The following is a 12,091-nucleotide window of genomic DNA, read 5'->3' as shown; positions in this document are numbered from 1 at the left end:
GCTGGGTGCACTGTAGGATCTTGGTTTGTCTCAGATGTCTCTAGACCATGTTCCTCTCCTCAGTGCTGCTGCACTCAGACTCTGAAACTGACAACTAATGCTTCACCAGTTCAAGGCAGGAAATGCAGGGGTGTGGACAGAGTTGAGTGGGAAGCTCTTTCCTTGCCAACTCATCCTATTCTACTAGAATAGCCCAGGTTTCTCCTGTATTCTCCAGCTGGCTTAGGTTTACCCCCCTACTGTGATGCCATTCACCCAGAGTTCATAGAGGTTCCAGCTCTGAGAGCAGCTTAGGAAAGCTAAGTTCTGGGCCACCCTTTGCCTGACCATCACCCTCATTTCCTGTTCCTTCAGAAACTGACTGCCGGAGACCTTGGAACAAGACAATATTGCCCACGAGTAATGTCTAAACCGGTCCACTAGTTATAGGATCAGAGGATCTGCCACTGGAGATCCAATGTTGTATTATGAAGCCTTGAGAGCTTGGTTTGTTTTCTTCTTCAAATATCTGAGTGTCTATTTATGAACTGGCCCTGGGTGATAACTAGAGAACCATTAGCAAAATTGGCCCCATCCACATGAGTCTTACAAGAGGAAGGAAAAATGGGATGATCAAATTAATCCGACTTAGTGTCCTATTAGTGTGTGCAGCTTTTATGTCCTTAGGTATTAGTTTAAAAATAATTTAAAACCTGTGAGATGGGTCAGGGGAGAAGGTCACCTTCCATCAAGCCTGATGTCCCATGTTTGTTCTCTGAAACTCATATGGTAGGAGAGAACTGACTCCCCAAACCTCTGACCTCCACATACAGGGCTCATAGGAACTCTCTCTCTCTCTCTCTCTCTCTCTCTCTCTCTCTCTCTCTCTCTCTCTCTCTCCCCCCACCATCCCCCTCCCTGTTTCCCTCTCCCTCTTTCCTCTCTTTCTTTCTCTGTCACACACACACACACACACACGTAAATGTAAAAAGAACCAAATAATGTATTTTTAACCACCCAAACAAATAAATACATACATAAGGTTCCAAGATATTGTGTCCACAAAAGCACAAGAACCACAGTTTTTTGATCTGCTCACGATATATCTACAAGAAGCCCTTGTACATATTAAGCCCTAAATGAATATATGTTGAATGAATGAATGAATGAATGAATGAATGAATGAATACCATAAAATTACTTATGAAAAGTTAGAGATAAATGTTCTGAGGAAGTACTATTTGAACTGCTATTAAAAATAAGCTCAATTTTCTTAGTACAAACTCTACTGTGTGTCTATAGCCAAATTGTCAGGAGACTAATTTATACCCTAGAAAACATTTATTATTTTGCCGTGAGACGTAAACCTGATTTAATATTTCCTTGGGGAGCATCCCTCCAAAAAATTGCCAAATTGGAACTGTCTTTGGAATTACTGAAGGAGAAGTTTCTTGGGGAGTCAGGTTACATTGGAAGGCTCGAATGGATGACCCGGGAATGAACAGAACTACGTGAATAGATTCAAAAGGCATTTGTGCAGCTGACACAAAACTCCTTTCCTAGTTGGGGCAGTCTTATGAGATCAATGCTCTCCCCTTGTTTGAGCTGTAACAAGGAATCACAGATTTCAAACCATAAACTATATCTTTAAGAAATCTAGGGGAGTTGGGGATTTAGCTCAGTGGTAGAGCACTTGCCTAGCAAGCACAAGGCCCTGGGTTCGGTCCCCAGCTCCGAAAAAAAGAGTATTTAAAAAAATAAAAGAGTATTTAAGAAATCTAGGAAGGGCAAGTAAGATGCCTTAGTGGTTTAAGGCACCTGATACCAGTTCTGAGGGCCTGAGTTCCATCTCTGCTGTAAACACAGAGTAGATGAAGGGAACCAAATCCTACAAGGTGTCCTTTGACCTCTACACATACACACACTTACACATGGCATGCACGCATTCATGCATGCACACAAGCACAGACCACCACCACCAAAATAATAAAATGTAATAAAAAAATTTTTAAATAAAGGAACTCGGGAAACCCCAGAACCACATTACTTTTCTGCCATGCAGTTAGTCTTTGTTGACTTCGTTCCTCTATCAACTTCCTCTCAGTTCCAGTGACCCCCTTCAACTCAGGAGCCCACAGCGGTGCAGCTCTGCAGTTTGGGTATAAAATAGTCTATTAAAGGACTCGTGGGTTTAATGCTTGCTTGCTGGAAGTCTGGGCATTGGGATTCACAGGGGCTGTGTTACAGGGGAAAGTCCACCTTACCTATTCCCAAGGAAGGGCAGGTTCCGTGCTGTGGGAGGAACCACAGCATAAAACCAGGAGGCCGTGCTATCACAAAGGTATCTCCTACCAAAGGACCTAACTGAAGAGTGTCTGAGAGACCAAGGATTGCTGATGCAGATGATGCCAGCCAATCAGGACTGCTGTTTAAAAGAGACGCTTTCTTGGGACCAATGGGGAACAGATGGAGGGTATTAAAGGAGCTTGCAGCAATGTTCAGGTGAGCTTTCCGAGGAGCTTCTCACCTGCTCCCGTAGTCTGTGCCATCTCACCTCCCAACTCCCAAAGGCAGGTAGGGTCAGACAGCAAGTGGTCCAGGGCACAGACAACACCATGTCACTTCATGATGCTTGCAGTTTGGCTGTCTCTGATTGCTGGATGGCAGGGGCAGGAGAGGAGGTTTTGTATTTAGAGGAAGGAATGCATGATCTGGAGGATGTGGGGGGAGAAGGGTCCATTTGGTTGTTGTGTACCCATCATACGCAGTGTGACACAGGTAGCCCCTGACAGATTGAAGTCTAGCAGCCTGGGCCCTGTACACAGAATCCATGCTGAGATAGAGAGAGGCAGGCACAGCCGCATAGGCTATGACCTGAGCAGACTTCAGTCCAGGATCCAACAAGCTGCCAGCCAGTGAGTTCTGAGCAGAGCTTGCAAACAACACGAGAGCGGTAACGTCTACAATGGATTAGTCTACTGATAGACCTTAGATGGGTGGACTCCTGGGAGGTGGGGCCTGGGTGGAAGGAGCAGATCCGTGGAGGAATACCTTTCCCTCCAGGCACTCTCACCTCTGCACACTGCCGCCTGGGAGCTAAGCCACTTTGTTCCGCCACATGTTCATGCTATGCTACCTCATTATGTGGGGACCAAGAAGCAACAGAGGCAAGAAACCATGGATCCGAGCTCTTCCTTTCTTAAACTATGTTCCCAGGAGTCTCCGGCCAATGGAAGCGAACTGACACATAGTTACAAGAACGTCTTGCTCTCAGCACCCCCATCCCTTGCATCTGTACACACAGACATCCATTACCACTCTGGCTGCCCTAACGCAATCATATCCGTCAAACGAAGGTTGGGTCCAAGGAGAATGTTGGTTCAGGAATGACCTGAACCCCAGAGAATCCCCTCATGTGCTGAGCTGTGAAGAACAGATGGGACTGTGTTAACGTGAGCTCCAGCAGATCTTAGATGGTCTCTCTCTATTGCTATTGCTACACCACCATAAACACACACCTCATAGAAGAAAAAGATGAGAGTCTGTCTAGGCAGGGAAACATGGCGTCAAAATGCAAACATGGTGGCTAGAACAGGGATGGCTCACATTTTAAGCAGGGAAAGACAAACTGCTGTGAGGAAAAGTGGGAGGTCTCACGAACCGTAGATCCTTTAAAAACCAGATGTTTCTCACCAGGGACTTCCGGTAGCCATACACCAACAAATTATTTCCTACAATCAACAATGCTGGGGAACTTTCAGATCGAGGATAACTATTAAAAGAGCTGTGAGGGGTGAGGGAGGGGCCATGGGTTACCTCATGTCCACACCAGGACCTTGTGGGCAAGGTGCGGCCTTCCTGCACTGTTGCTGCTGGCTGTTATTTCCTCCCCGTCTTCTGAGACTGGGCTTTCTATGTAAGCAGAATATGTCTAGAATTAAATCTCTCCTCAAAGAAATCTATTTCCATCGCTGTGTGTTAATTTTCTCCTGTGGCATCGTCATGTTACCTCAGGGCTGCCGCTCACCCTCGTGGGACTAGCGGACAAAGGAGAAATGGTGTTCCTTCCACTTTACTTTCCTCCGTTACAGAAATCTTGTCATAATAAACAGACTCTGGTGGAATCAGACCCTTTAGCGACACCTACAGGAAAACCGTGACGTCTAGGAGATGGGATTGGCTCCCTGTAGTTGAAATCCTGGGCCAAATCAAACCAAGCAGTTGGAGCTCTACCTATCTCTCTGCTTCTTTGGGGGAAACCTCTGGTGTTTTCTGAGCACGAGGTGTTTCCATGGCATCGTTTGCTGTGGGATTGTAATTCACCGTATGTGTAAAGTATGTCTCTATGGTCATCAAATCATATGGGCTATACAAGGACAGGCATGTGTGTGTTACAGCGCTGGCGTTGAAAACCTACAGGCAAACACGTAGCCATGTTCTTGCAGTTGTAAGGCCCCTGTCACAGAAAGGCAGCCACACCAGGGAGACAGCCAAGACAATCTCCAAGTCTGGGAACGGGAAATGCCAGATCATCCAGATAACTGGGCAGGGGAGAGAGCTTTGTTACAGGAAACTCTTCTCCTGGAAGAGTCTCCACAGAGCGAGCCTGCTCTGACCAGGTTGTCATCCCTTCCAGCCAACCCTAGGGCCTATCCTAAAGAGAGAAAGGAAATGAGCCCCCAGAGTCGACTGGGTGTTTTTCTCCTCTGTGTCAAACAGGAATATGTGAGGAAGCCACTGTGTCTGCTTGACCATGGCAAGAGCTGTGCTCAGCACCTCCAGGTCCCGAGGCCAAGCCGACTCAACTAACTAGTGGGCCTGGAAATCATTAAGCCAGCCTAATTGAAACTAATTCCAGGTTCCTCACAGCCCTAAATGGCACAGAAGAGAACACAGTGCAGCCCTACACAGCCGTACATGGAGTGAGGCCCAAATCGGGTTATTTATTTGGTTACCAATAAAAAGTGGCAGAGTTAGGACTTGAAGCTCCATCTTCCAATTTCGTTTCCTTCCAAACTGCAGAGAAGAGCAATTTAGCCTCATTGAGCACACATGACCCAGGAATTCTGTTAAAAGGCTTTACTGCTTTAATCTGCAGAAGCCGAGAGACAAGGAAGTATATCCAGACCAACATCACCCAACAACAGCAAGGCTTAAAGATGATGGATTATTTGTGTCTAAAAATCTTCCATTTCTATGAATAAAGACAAAGGGCCCAGATCATTTAGCAAATAATATGGAAAATCCTACTTATTAATACCTCTCTCTCTCTCTCTCTCTCTCTCTCTCTCTCTCTCTTTCTGTGTGTGTGTGTGTGTGTGTGTGTGTGTTAGAGGGAAAACCACTCTCAAAGTCATTTGTGGGGCTGGCAAGATGGCTCAGGTAAAAGGCACACTCTGCCAAGCCTGGAACCTGAGTTCGGTTCCCAAGATCCATAGGGTTAAAGAACTGACTCACCCAAGTTGCTCTCTGACCTCCACATGTGCCCCAAGGAACAATACAAATAAACAAAGGAACAAGTAAATAAATAGCACTGACTTATTTGTTTAAGAAGCATACATCTGTAGAAAATTATTCAACTCAAAAAAAAAGTTTTAAAGTCTAAGGAAATCAGAAAGGCAGGATTAGGACTCTAGTCTGTCACCTATACCCATGGGTCAGCATCTGTGGAGTCAACTATGATTGGAGGTTTGGAGGATGCCTTTGTGCTGACAGACCATATGCTTATTCTTCACCACCGTTCTCTAGACATTACAGTAGAATAACTGTCGCATGGTATTTTTAGTGTTTTTGGATATTTTAGATGATCTAAGCTGCACAGTAGTGGTGCATGCCTTTAATCCCAGCACTTGGGAGACAGAGGCAAGAGGATCTCTGACTTCAGGCCAGCCTGGTCTACAGAGTGAGTTCCAGAGCAGCCAGGGCTACATAGAGAAACCCTGACTCAAAACAACAACAGCAACCTAGAAACAACTTGAAGTACACAGACGCATGTTTATAGGTTGCATGTAAATTCCATGAGTGCCCATGTTAGAGACAGGCATCTGCAGATTTGAGTATCTGGAGTTGGAGGACACTGGAATCCATCTCCTGTGGGTACACAGTGGCGCCTGTGTAATAAACTTGAATATAAAACCAGCAACACTGACTGTTGAGAGAGAGTTTCTGCGGGTTTTGTACCCCCAGCCTTTTTCTGAATCATCTTTTCAAGGATGGTTCAGCCATGTCTCCTAAAGGAGTGGGTTTGGCCGAATGCTGCTTGTGTTATGATGTTAGTGTTGGTCCCCAAACTGCTTACAAGAGTGTCTGCACTTAAGACACTAAGGGACCCTGCCCCCAGTTGGCTCCAATTGGTAAATAAAGATGCCAGCAGCCAATGGCTGGGAAGAACAGATAGAGGCGGGACTTTTAGGATTCCTGGGCTTGGGAGATAGAGGAGAGGAAGAAGTAGAAGACCAGCCATGTAAGAATTCCGGTAAGTGGCCATGGTGGCCAGTTACCCAATTGGGTCTGGTAGCAGAGATTAAATAGAGATTTTCAAGATGTTAATTCCGTAATACAGGAGAGGAGTGTTTATTAACTGCATGGGAAGGATAAGAAATGCCCAGCCATTGAGCTAGTCACAGCATATCAAAATTAACTGGGGTGTGTGTGTGTGTGTGTGTGTTTCATTGGAGAATCCAGATACCCCTTGGGCAGATGTGCACGTGCAACCAGTCAGGAGCACAGAGCCAGCTAACTAGCGCTACATCCTAAGATGAAGAATGTTCCCCAAAGCTAGACATGGTGATGCATGTCTGTAACCCCAGCAGGAATCTAGACCAGCCTTGGTTACAGAGTGAGTTCCTAGCCAGTGTCAGCTCAAAGAGGCAGAGGGAAGAGAGTGTGAGGCATAGGAGGGAAGGAAGGGTTAGATGCCCAGAAACCAACAAAACAAAAGAACAACCATGGTTAAAAATTCTGCTAGTCTAATCAAAAAAGAACAACACAATACACAAAACCGAGATGGAGAAAATGCAGTGGCAGGTACACATATAGGATAGTGTAGCCCTTTTGGGGCCATTTGCTTCTAGACACTTGGTGGGAATCTGATGTTATCAGAACAAAAGAAATAAGCCCAGGGCAGGAATCTGGCTTTGGACCTGGGCTCAAGAAATAGGCCCTGATTAAGAACATTTACATTGGAGTTAATCCAAAGCTCAGAGCAGGCTCGGTGGAAGCATGCGTGTCAGTCCTTTTGTCTTGGTCGTCCTGACTAGCCCCTAGAAAGGTGTTCACAGGAGCCTTGCTTGTCCCTTGATCCAGAACTGATCTTATTATTCTGTATGTAATTAAAATGGTATAAAAGCAGATTGGAAAATAAAACATCTGCTTCAGCCTCAGAACTGGCTAGAGTCATTTTAAATGTTGTCTAATTGTCTTTTTTTCTTTTCAATCTTCACTCCTGCCCTGGAGAACCTGTTGACTGACTGAGCTGGCTTGGTCAGGACAGCATTTTTTATGTTTTAATTACATTTAAAATTTTAAATCTCATATGCATATGTGGGAGCACAGGACGCCATGGCCCACTCAATGGAGATCACAGGGAAACTAGCAGGATTCATTTCTCTTCCTCTACCATGTGGTCGGGGTAGACTGAGGTCTTCAGTCTTAGCAGGCACTTTTACACACTGAGCCATCTCACCAGCCCTACAAAGTACAACTCTTACAAAAGAAATCATTTGTGGGCCAGAGAGATGGCTCAGTGCATAAAGAGAGCTTGCCACACCAAGCACCAGGACTTGTTTATCCCCAGGTATAAAATTGGGGTTGGAAGTGCTCTCCCCATTACTGGGAGGCAGAGACGGGAGGATTTCAAGGGCTCTAAGGCCAGCCAGTTTAGCCAGTTGATGAACTTACGTGGATTCTTCCCAGTACCCAACCTCGGGAAAGTGCTCAGCTAGAATTTACCACTGAACCATTCCCAACCCCTCACAATGAACAATTCTTGAGGAAAATGTAAAATATCAAAAGTCCTTCAAATAGAAGCAGACATGTCAAGCACACCAATCTTATTCAAGAAAGACATCCCACAACAACAACCGACAAAGGAGGAAGAGATGGAGGGAGTCAGGAGGAAGGGAAGAAGTCAGAGGAAATAAACAGAAGAACAAAACAGAGCTGGCTGAGATCTTAGACCACCCTGAGGTTAAGGCACACTCTTCCACGGCCCAGACACTTACTAGTCCTTGACTCTCAATCAATGAGCAATGTTTGGCCTTGCTAGACTGTAAACACTGTGATGTGATATGATCAAATTAATTGCCTTTATTTCTCTTCAGAAAGACAAGAAGAAGTTAAAAAAATAAGTTCTACTAAATAGTGCACATACCCATTACTTACAGTTCCTGTAACCCACCTTGCCCCTGGGCACCATTGGGCAATATTGATCCAGGAGGGTGAATGAAACAGAGAAGACAGATGAGCTCAGAAGTCCTGTGAGTACATACGGTAATGACTAACACCAGGACCAGCTTCTGGAAGACAGATCAACTTTACTTGGAGTGATTCAAGGCTTACATAGTTTTGGAAATAGGAATATCCAGGGTGGGCAAAAGTCATTGGCTGAAGACTTGAGGTACAGAGATGCTGCATTAACATGGAGAGGCATTCTAGGAATCTCAGGTGTTAGCTGAACAGGTCCTTATCAGGAGAAAGGTAGTTGAACCTATAATGTTAACCAAAGCTACGTGACATTGTGAGGTTCGAGGTGGACCTCTACCAGGACCCCTTGAATGAGACTCATGGAGGTGGTGATCGATGCAAAAGCAAGAGGAGTTTTATTGTTTCAGTGCGTTGGGGTCACCCCATTTCAAGAGGGAGATGACCCTGAGAAGACTCTAACAGGGAGTTATATACCTTTGATAATGGCAGATTTCAAACAATAAGGGCAGAATTCAAACAATAGTAACTAGGTAGGGTACTATTGGTAGGGCAAAGCAACTGACTTGTGGTCAGTGGGCTATCCAGGACTTTCCAAGGGGTTCAGTTGGGGAGTCACAGTTGGCTTTGTTTGACAATTTGGCTTGCAGTTGTTCCAAGAACTAAACTAGCTCTATCCCTCTTGGAAGGGAGGGGTCTTTGTGCCTGGAGGTTCATGGTGGAATTTTCCCACTGGCCTTAGATTGACCCCCAACTCTGGCTCTTTGAACACTCTTCAGGTAGAGGCATGTAGGGATTAAGGTCAGAGAAAGGGAAACCCTGCTAATATAAAGAGTCCTCCATTTTGCTCTAAGCCCAGAAGGTTATCTGAACAATGGTAAACTTCAACCTTAATTAGCTGGGCAACAGCGCCTAGCCTTTAAATGTTATGAAAATGTTGTTGTTGTTGTTATTGATATTGTTGTTGTTGATAAAATATTCTGTCCTGAATACTGGACAGAAAAAACTGACCTGATTTGACAAGGACAGGAAGCCTTCCTTAAGGAAGCACTGGCGCATGTCAATATGTTCCTTTGGTCTCCTCAGCTACCGTGAAAGACAACCCTTCTTATATACTTGTACCCTTCGCCCATTAAAATAGAAGAGCAAGGACCACAGATGTATTTCACTAGAGAGAATGTTTGCTTAGTGTGCACAAAGCCCAGGTGTAGTGGTAAACACTGTAATCCTAATCCTTGGGAAAATATCAGTAGGAAACTCAGAAGTTCAAGGCCATTGTCGGCTACTTAATGAGTTTGAGACCACACCCAGCCATAATCGACCCTATCTTAGAATAAAGTAAAATAAAGCAGTGATCCCAGAGCATGGGTTCAAAATCAGCAGCCAGAGTTTTCCCTGCAATGTTAGAAATTCTCAGTTGAGGGCCAAACCCCAGACCTGCCTTTATGGGCTTAAGATTTATAGCTCCCAAAAAATTAGTATGTTGAAATCCTACTTTCTAAAGTAATGGTGCTCAGAGCTGGGGCCCTTTGGAAGAGACTATGTCACCAGAGGAAACCCTGTGGTGGAATTAGTTCCATATCCAAGATCCCAGAAAGGTGTGTCCCATGACCAACATGTAAGGTCAGCAAAAAGACACTGTCCATAAACCAGGTGACATCCACACTTTGGCCTTGGGATCGTCAGCCTCCAGAATAGTGATAAACAGGTATCTGCTGTTTAAGCCACCAGTGTGTGGCACTGTCTTAAGACAGGCTGATCAAAGACACTGGAGTAGGGCCCAGTAATGACATGTGGAGGCCAGTTATGTCATCTTTAACCCTCTCTGCCTTATAAGTGGGGGCAGGGTCTCTCACTTGAACACAGAGCTCACTAATTTGACCAGGCTAGATGGCTAGCTTACTCCAAGGATATCATCTGTGCCCTCTCGGTGCTGAGATTATGGGTGTAGGAAGGGTGGGGAGAGGGTCACTACACCCACTTGACATTTATGTCGGTGCTGGGAATTTGGACGCCAGCTCTCACACCTGCACACAAGTACCTTACCCACTGAGCAGTCCTCCCAGCCCATGTGGAATTTTGCCCTGTTGTTTTGTGGAGACATAATCTTTCTCTGTAGACCAGGCCTTGAACTTGTGATATTCCTGCCTGTCCCTTCTCAGCACTGGAGTCATAGGCATGAGCCTCCTCGCCGGGTAATCTGTCTTAACAAACCTTCCAGGTGACTCTGACTCATTCTCAACTCTGAGAACAGTGACATGATTCCAGTGATCTTCTTGTCTTCATCAGAGCCTACTTCCTGTTGTGGCTTCGATACTTCTCAGAAGGAAAAAAATTCCATCCTTTGAACACACACACACACACACACACACACACACACACACACACACCTATAAATAGCACACACTTGCTTACCAGCAGCTGGAGATCCAGCCCATATAGACTTCCATCAGCAGTTGCTGTGAAATACCACCCTCTGATAGAACAAACGAATTTGTGTGCTTGGGGGACAGGGTGGATATGACCTCCTTCTAAGCCTGGATCACTGAAATTAAAGAGCAGGTTTGCAGCAGACTTTTGGGGGAAATGAGGGTGAGCCACTTCTAGTCCTTGTCCTTTATGAGGGGAGCTAACACAGAACCTGTTCACACCCACAGCCCTCTGCTCCAACTGGTTTGAGGATTTAAAGACACAGCAAGACCTAGGCTAAGGCAGTAAAACTGGAAGGGCCAGAACTCTGGCTCCTTTCCCTGATCTTAAGGACTGAGTCACCACAGACCTTGGAACTTTACTGAAGCTCTTAGCAGCTTGATATTCCTGTGTGTGCTACAGACAGGATAACGATTCTCCCTCCTTACAGACCTGTAGGTGGGGTCATCACGTGAGCTAGAAGACCTCAGACAGCTGGCCTTGGTTAGGTCTCTGCCTACTTGCTCTGGACTTGGAAAGGGAGAGAGAGGGTGGTTGGCACTGGAAAGACCCAGCCCTAACTCGTGCATTTGTATAACCTAGCAGTTAGCAGGAACCATCCATCCGGGCAACTTGGGCCACTTGACTCTAGGCTTGTTCTTCTGACCCTGTGGACACTGAGGAAGTAGAGGGTGGTTTTCACGATTTTCAATTACTCCATGGATACCTTGGTGAAAGTTTTTGAGCCCCAAATAAGGGTTCAAAATGCAGAGCAGCTAAGGAGAGACGAGAAGGGCATCGGTGGAACCTGTCCCCTCTTGGGCAATCCCCCTGCCAGCACTATGCCAGGCCAAGAAGCCATTGGGCTTCCTAAGAGGAAACCCTTCCTGACTGTCACGCGGTGTTTCCTCACTATTTATCCCTTGCTGGTCTGGGTGTTTAATATGGGCTTGTTTATGGAAGGAAAGATTAACTCCCCTCTCTAAGGGTGTGTGTGGCCCAAATAAAAGCCAAGTATACTTGCCACTTAACACTTGATTATGCTGGCTCAGGGTTAATCTCCAACTCACACAATCCAAGTCCATGGCTCCAGGCAATGTATGATTCTATTGTTTTTGTTTTCTTTTAAATGGTAAACCAAGCTCCGAGAGAAGTAATGACCTGAGTCTGTACCTGGTTTAGAACACTCGTTGTTGATATGCTAAGGTATTAAGTGACAATCACTCCATCTAAGAATCCAGAAGCCTTCAAAACCAGACAATGGATTTGGGATATAAATAGC

This window comes from Rattus norvegicus, chromosome 2 (genome assembly GCF_036323735.1).
Source record: "Rattus norvegicus strain BN/NHsdMcwi chromosome 2, GRCr8, whole genome shotgun sequence".
NCBI lineage: Eukaryota > Metazoa > Chordata > Mammalia > Rodentia > Muridae > Rattus > Rattus norvegicus.
This window is presented reverse-complemented; position numbering follows the sequence as displayed.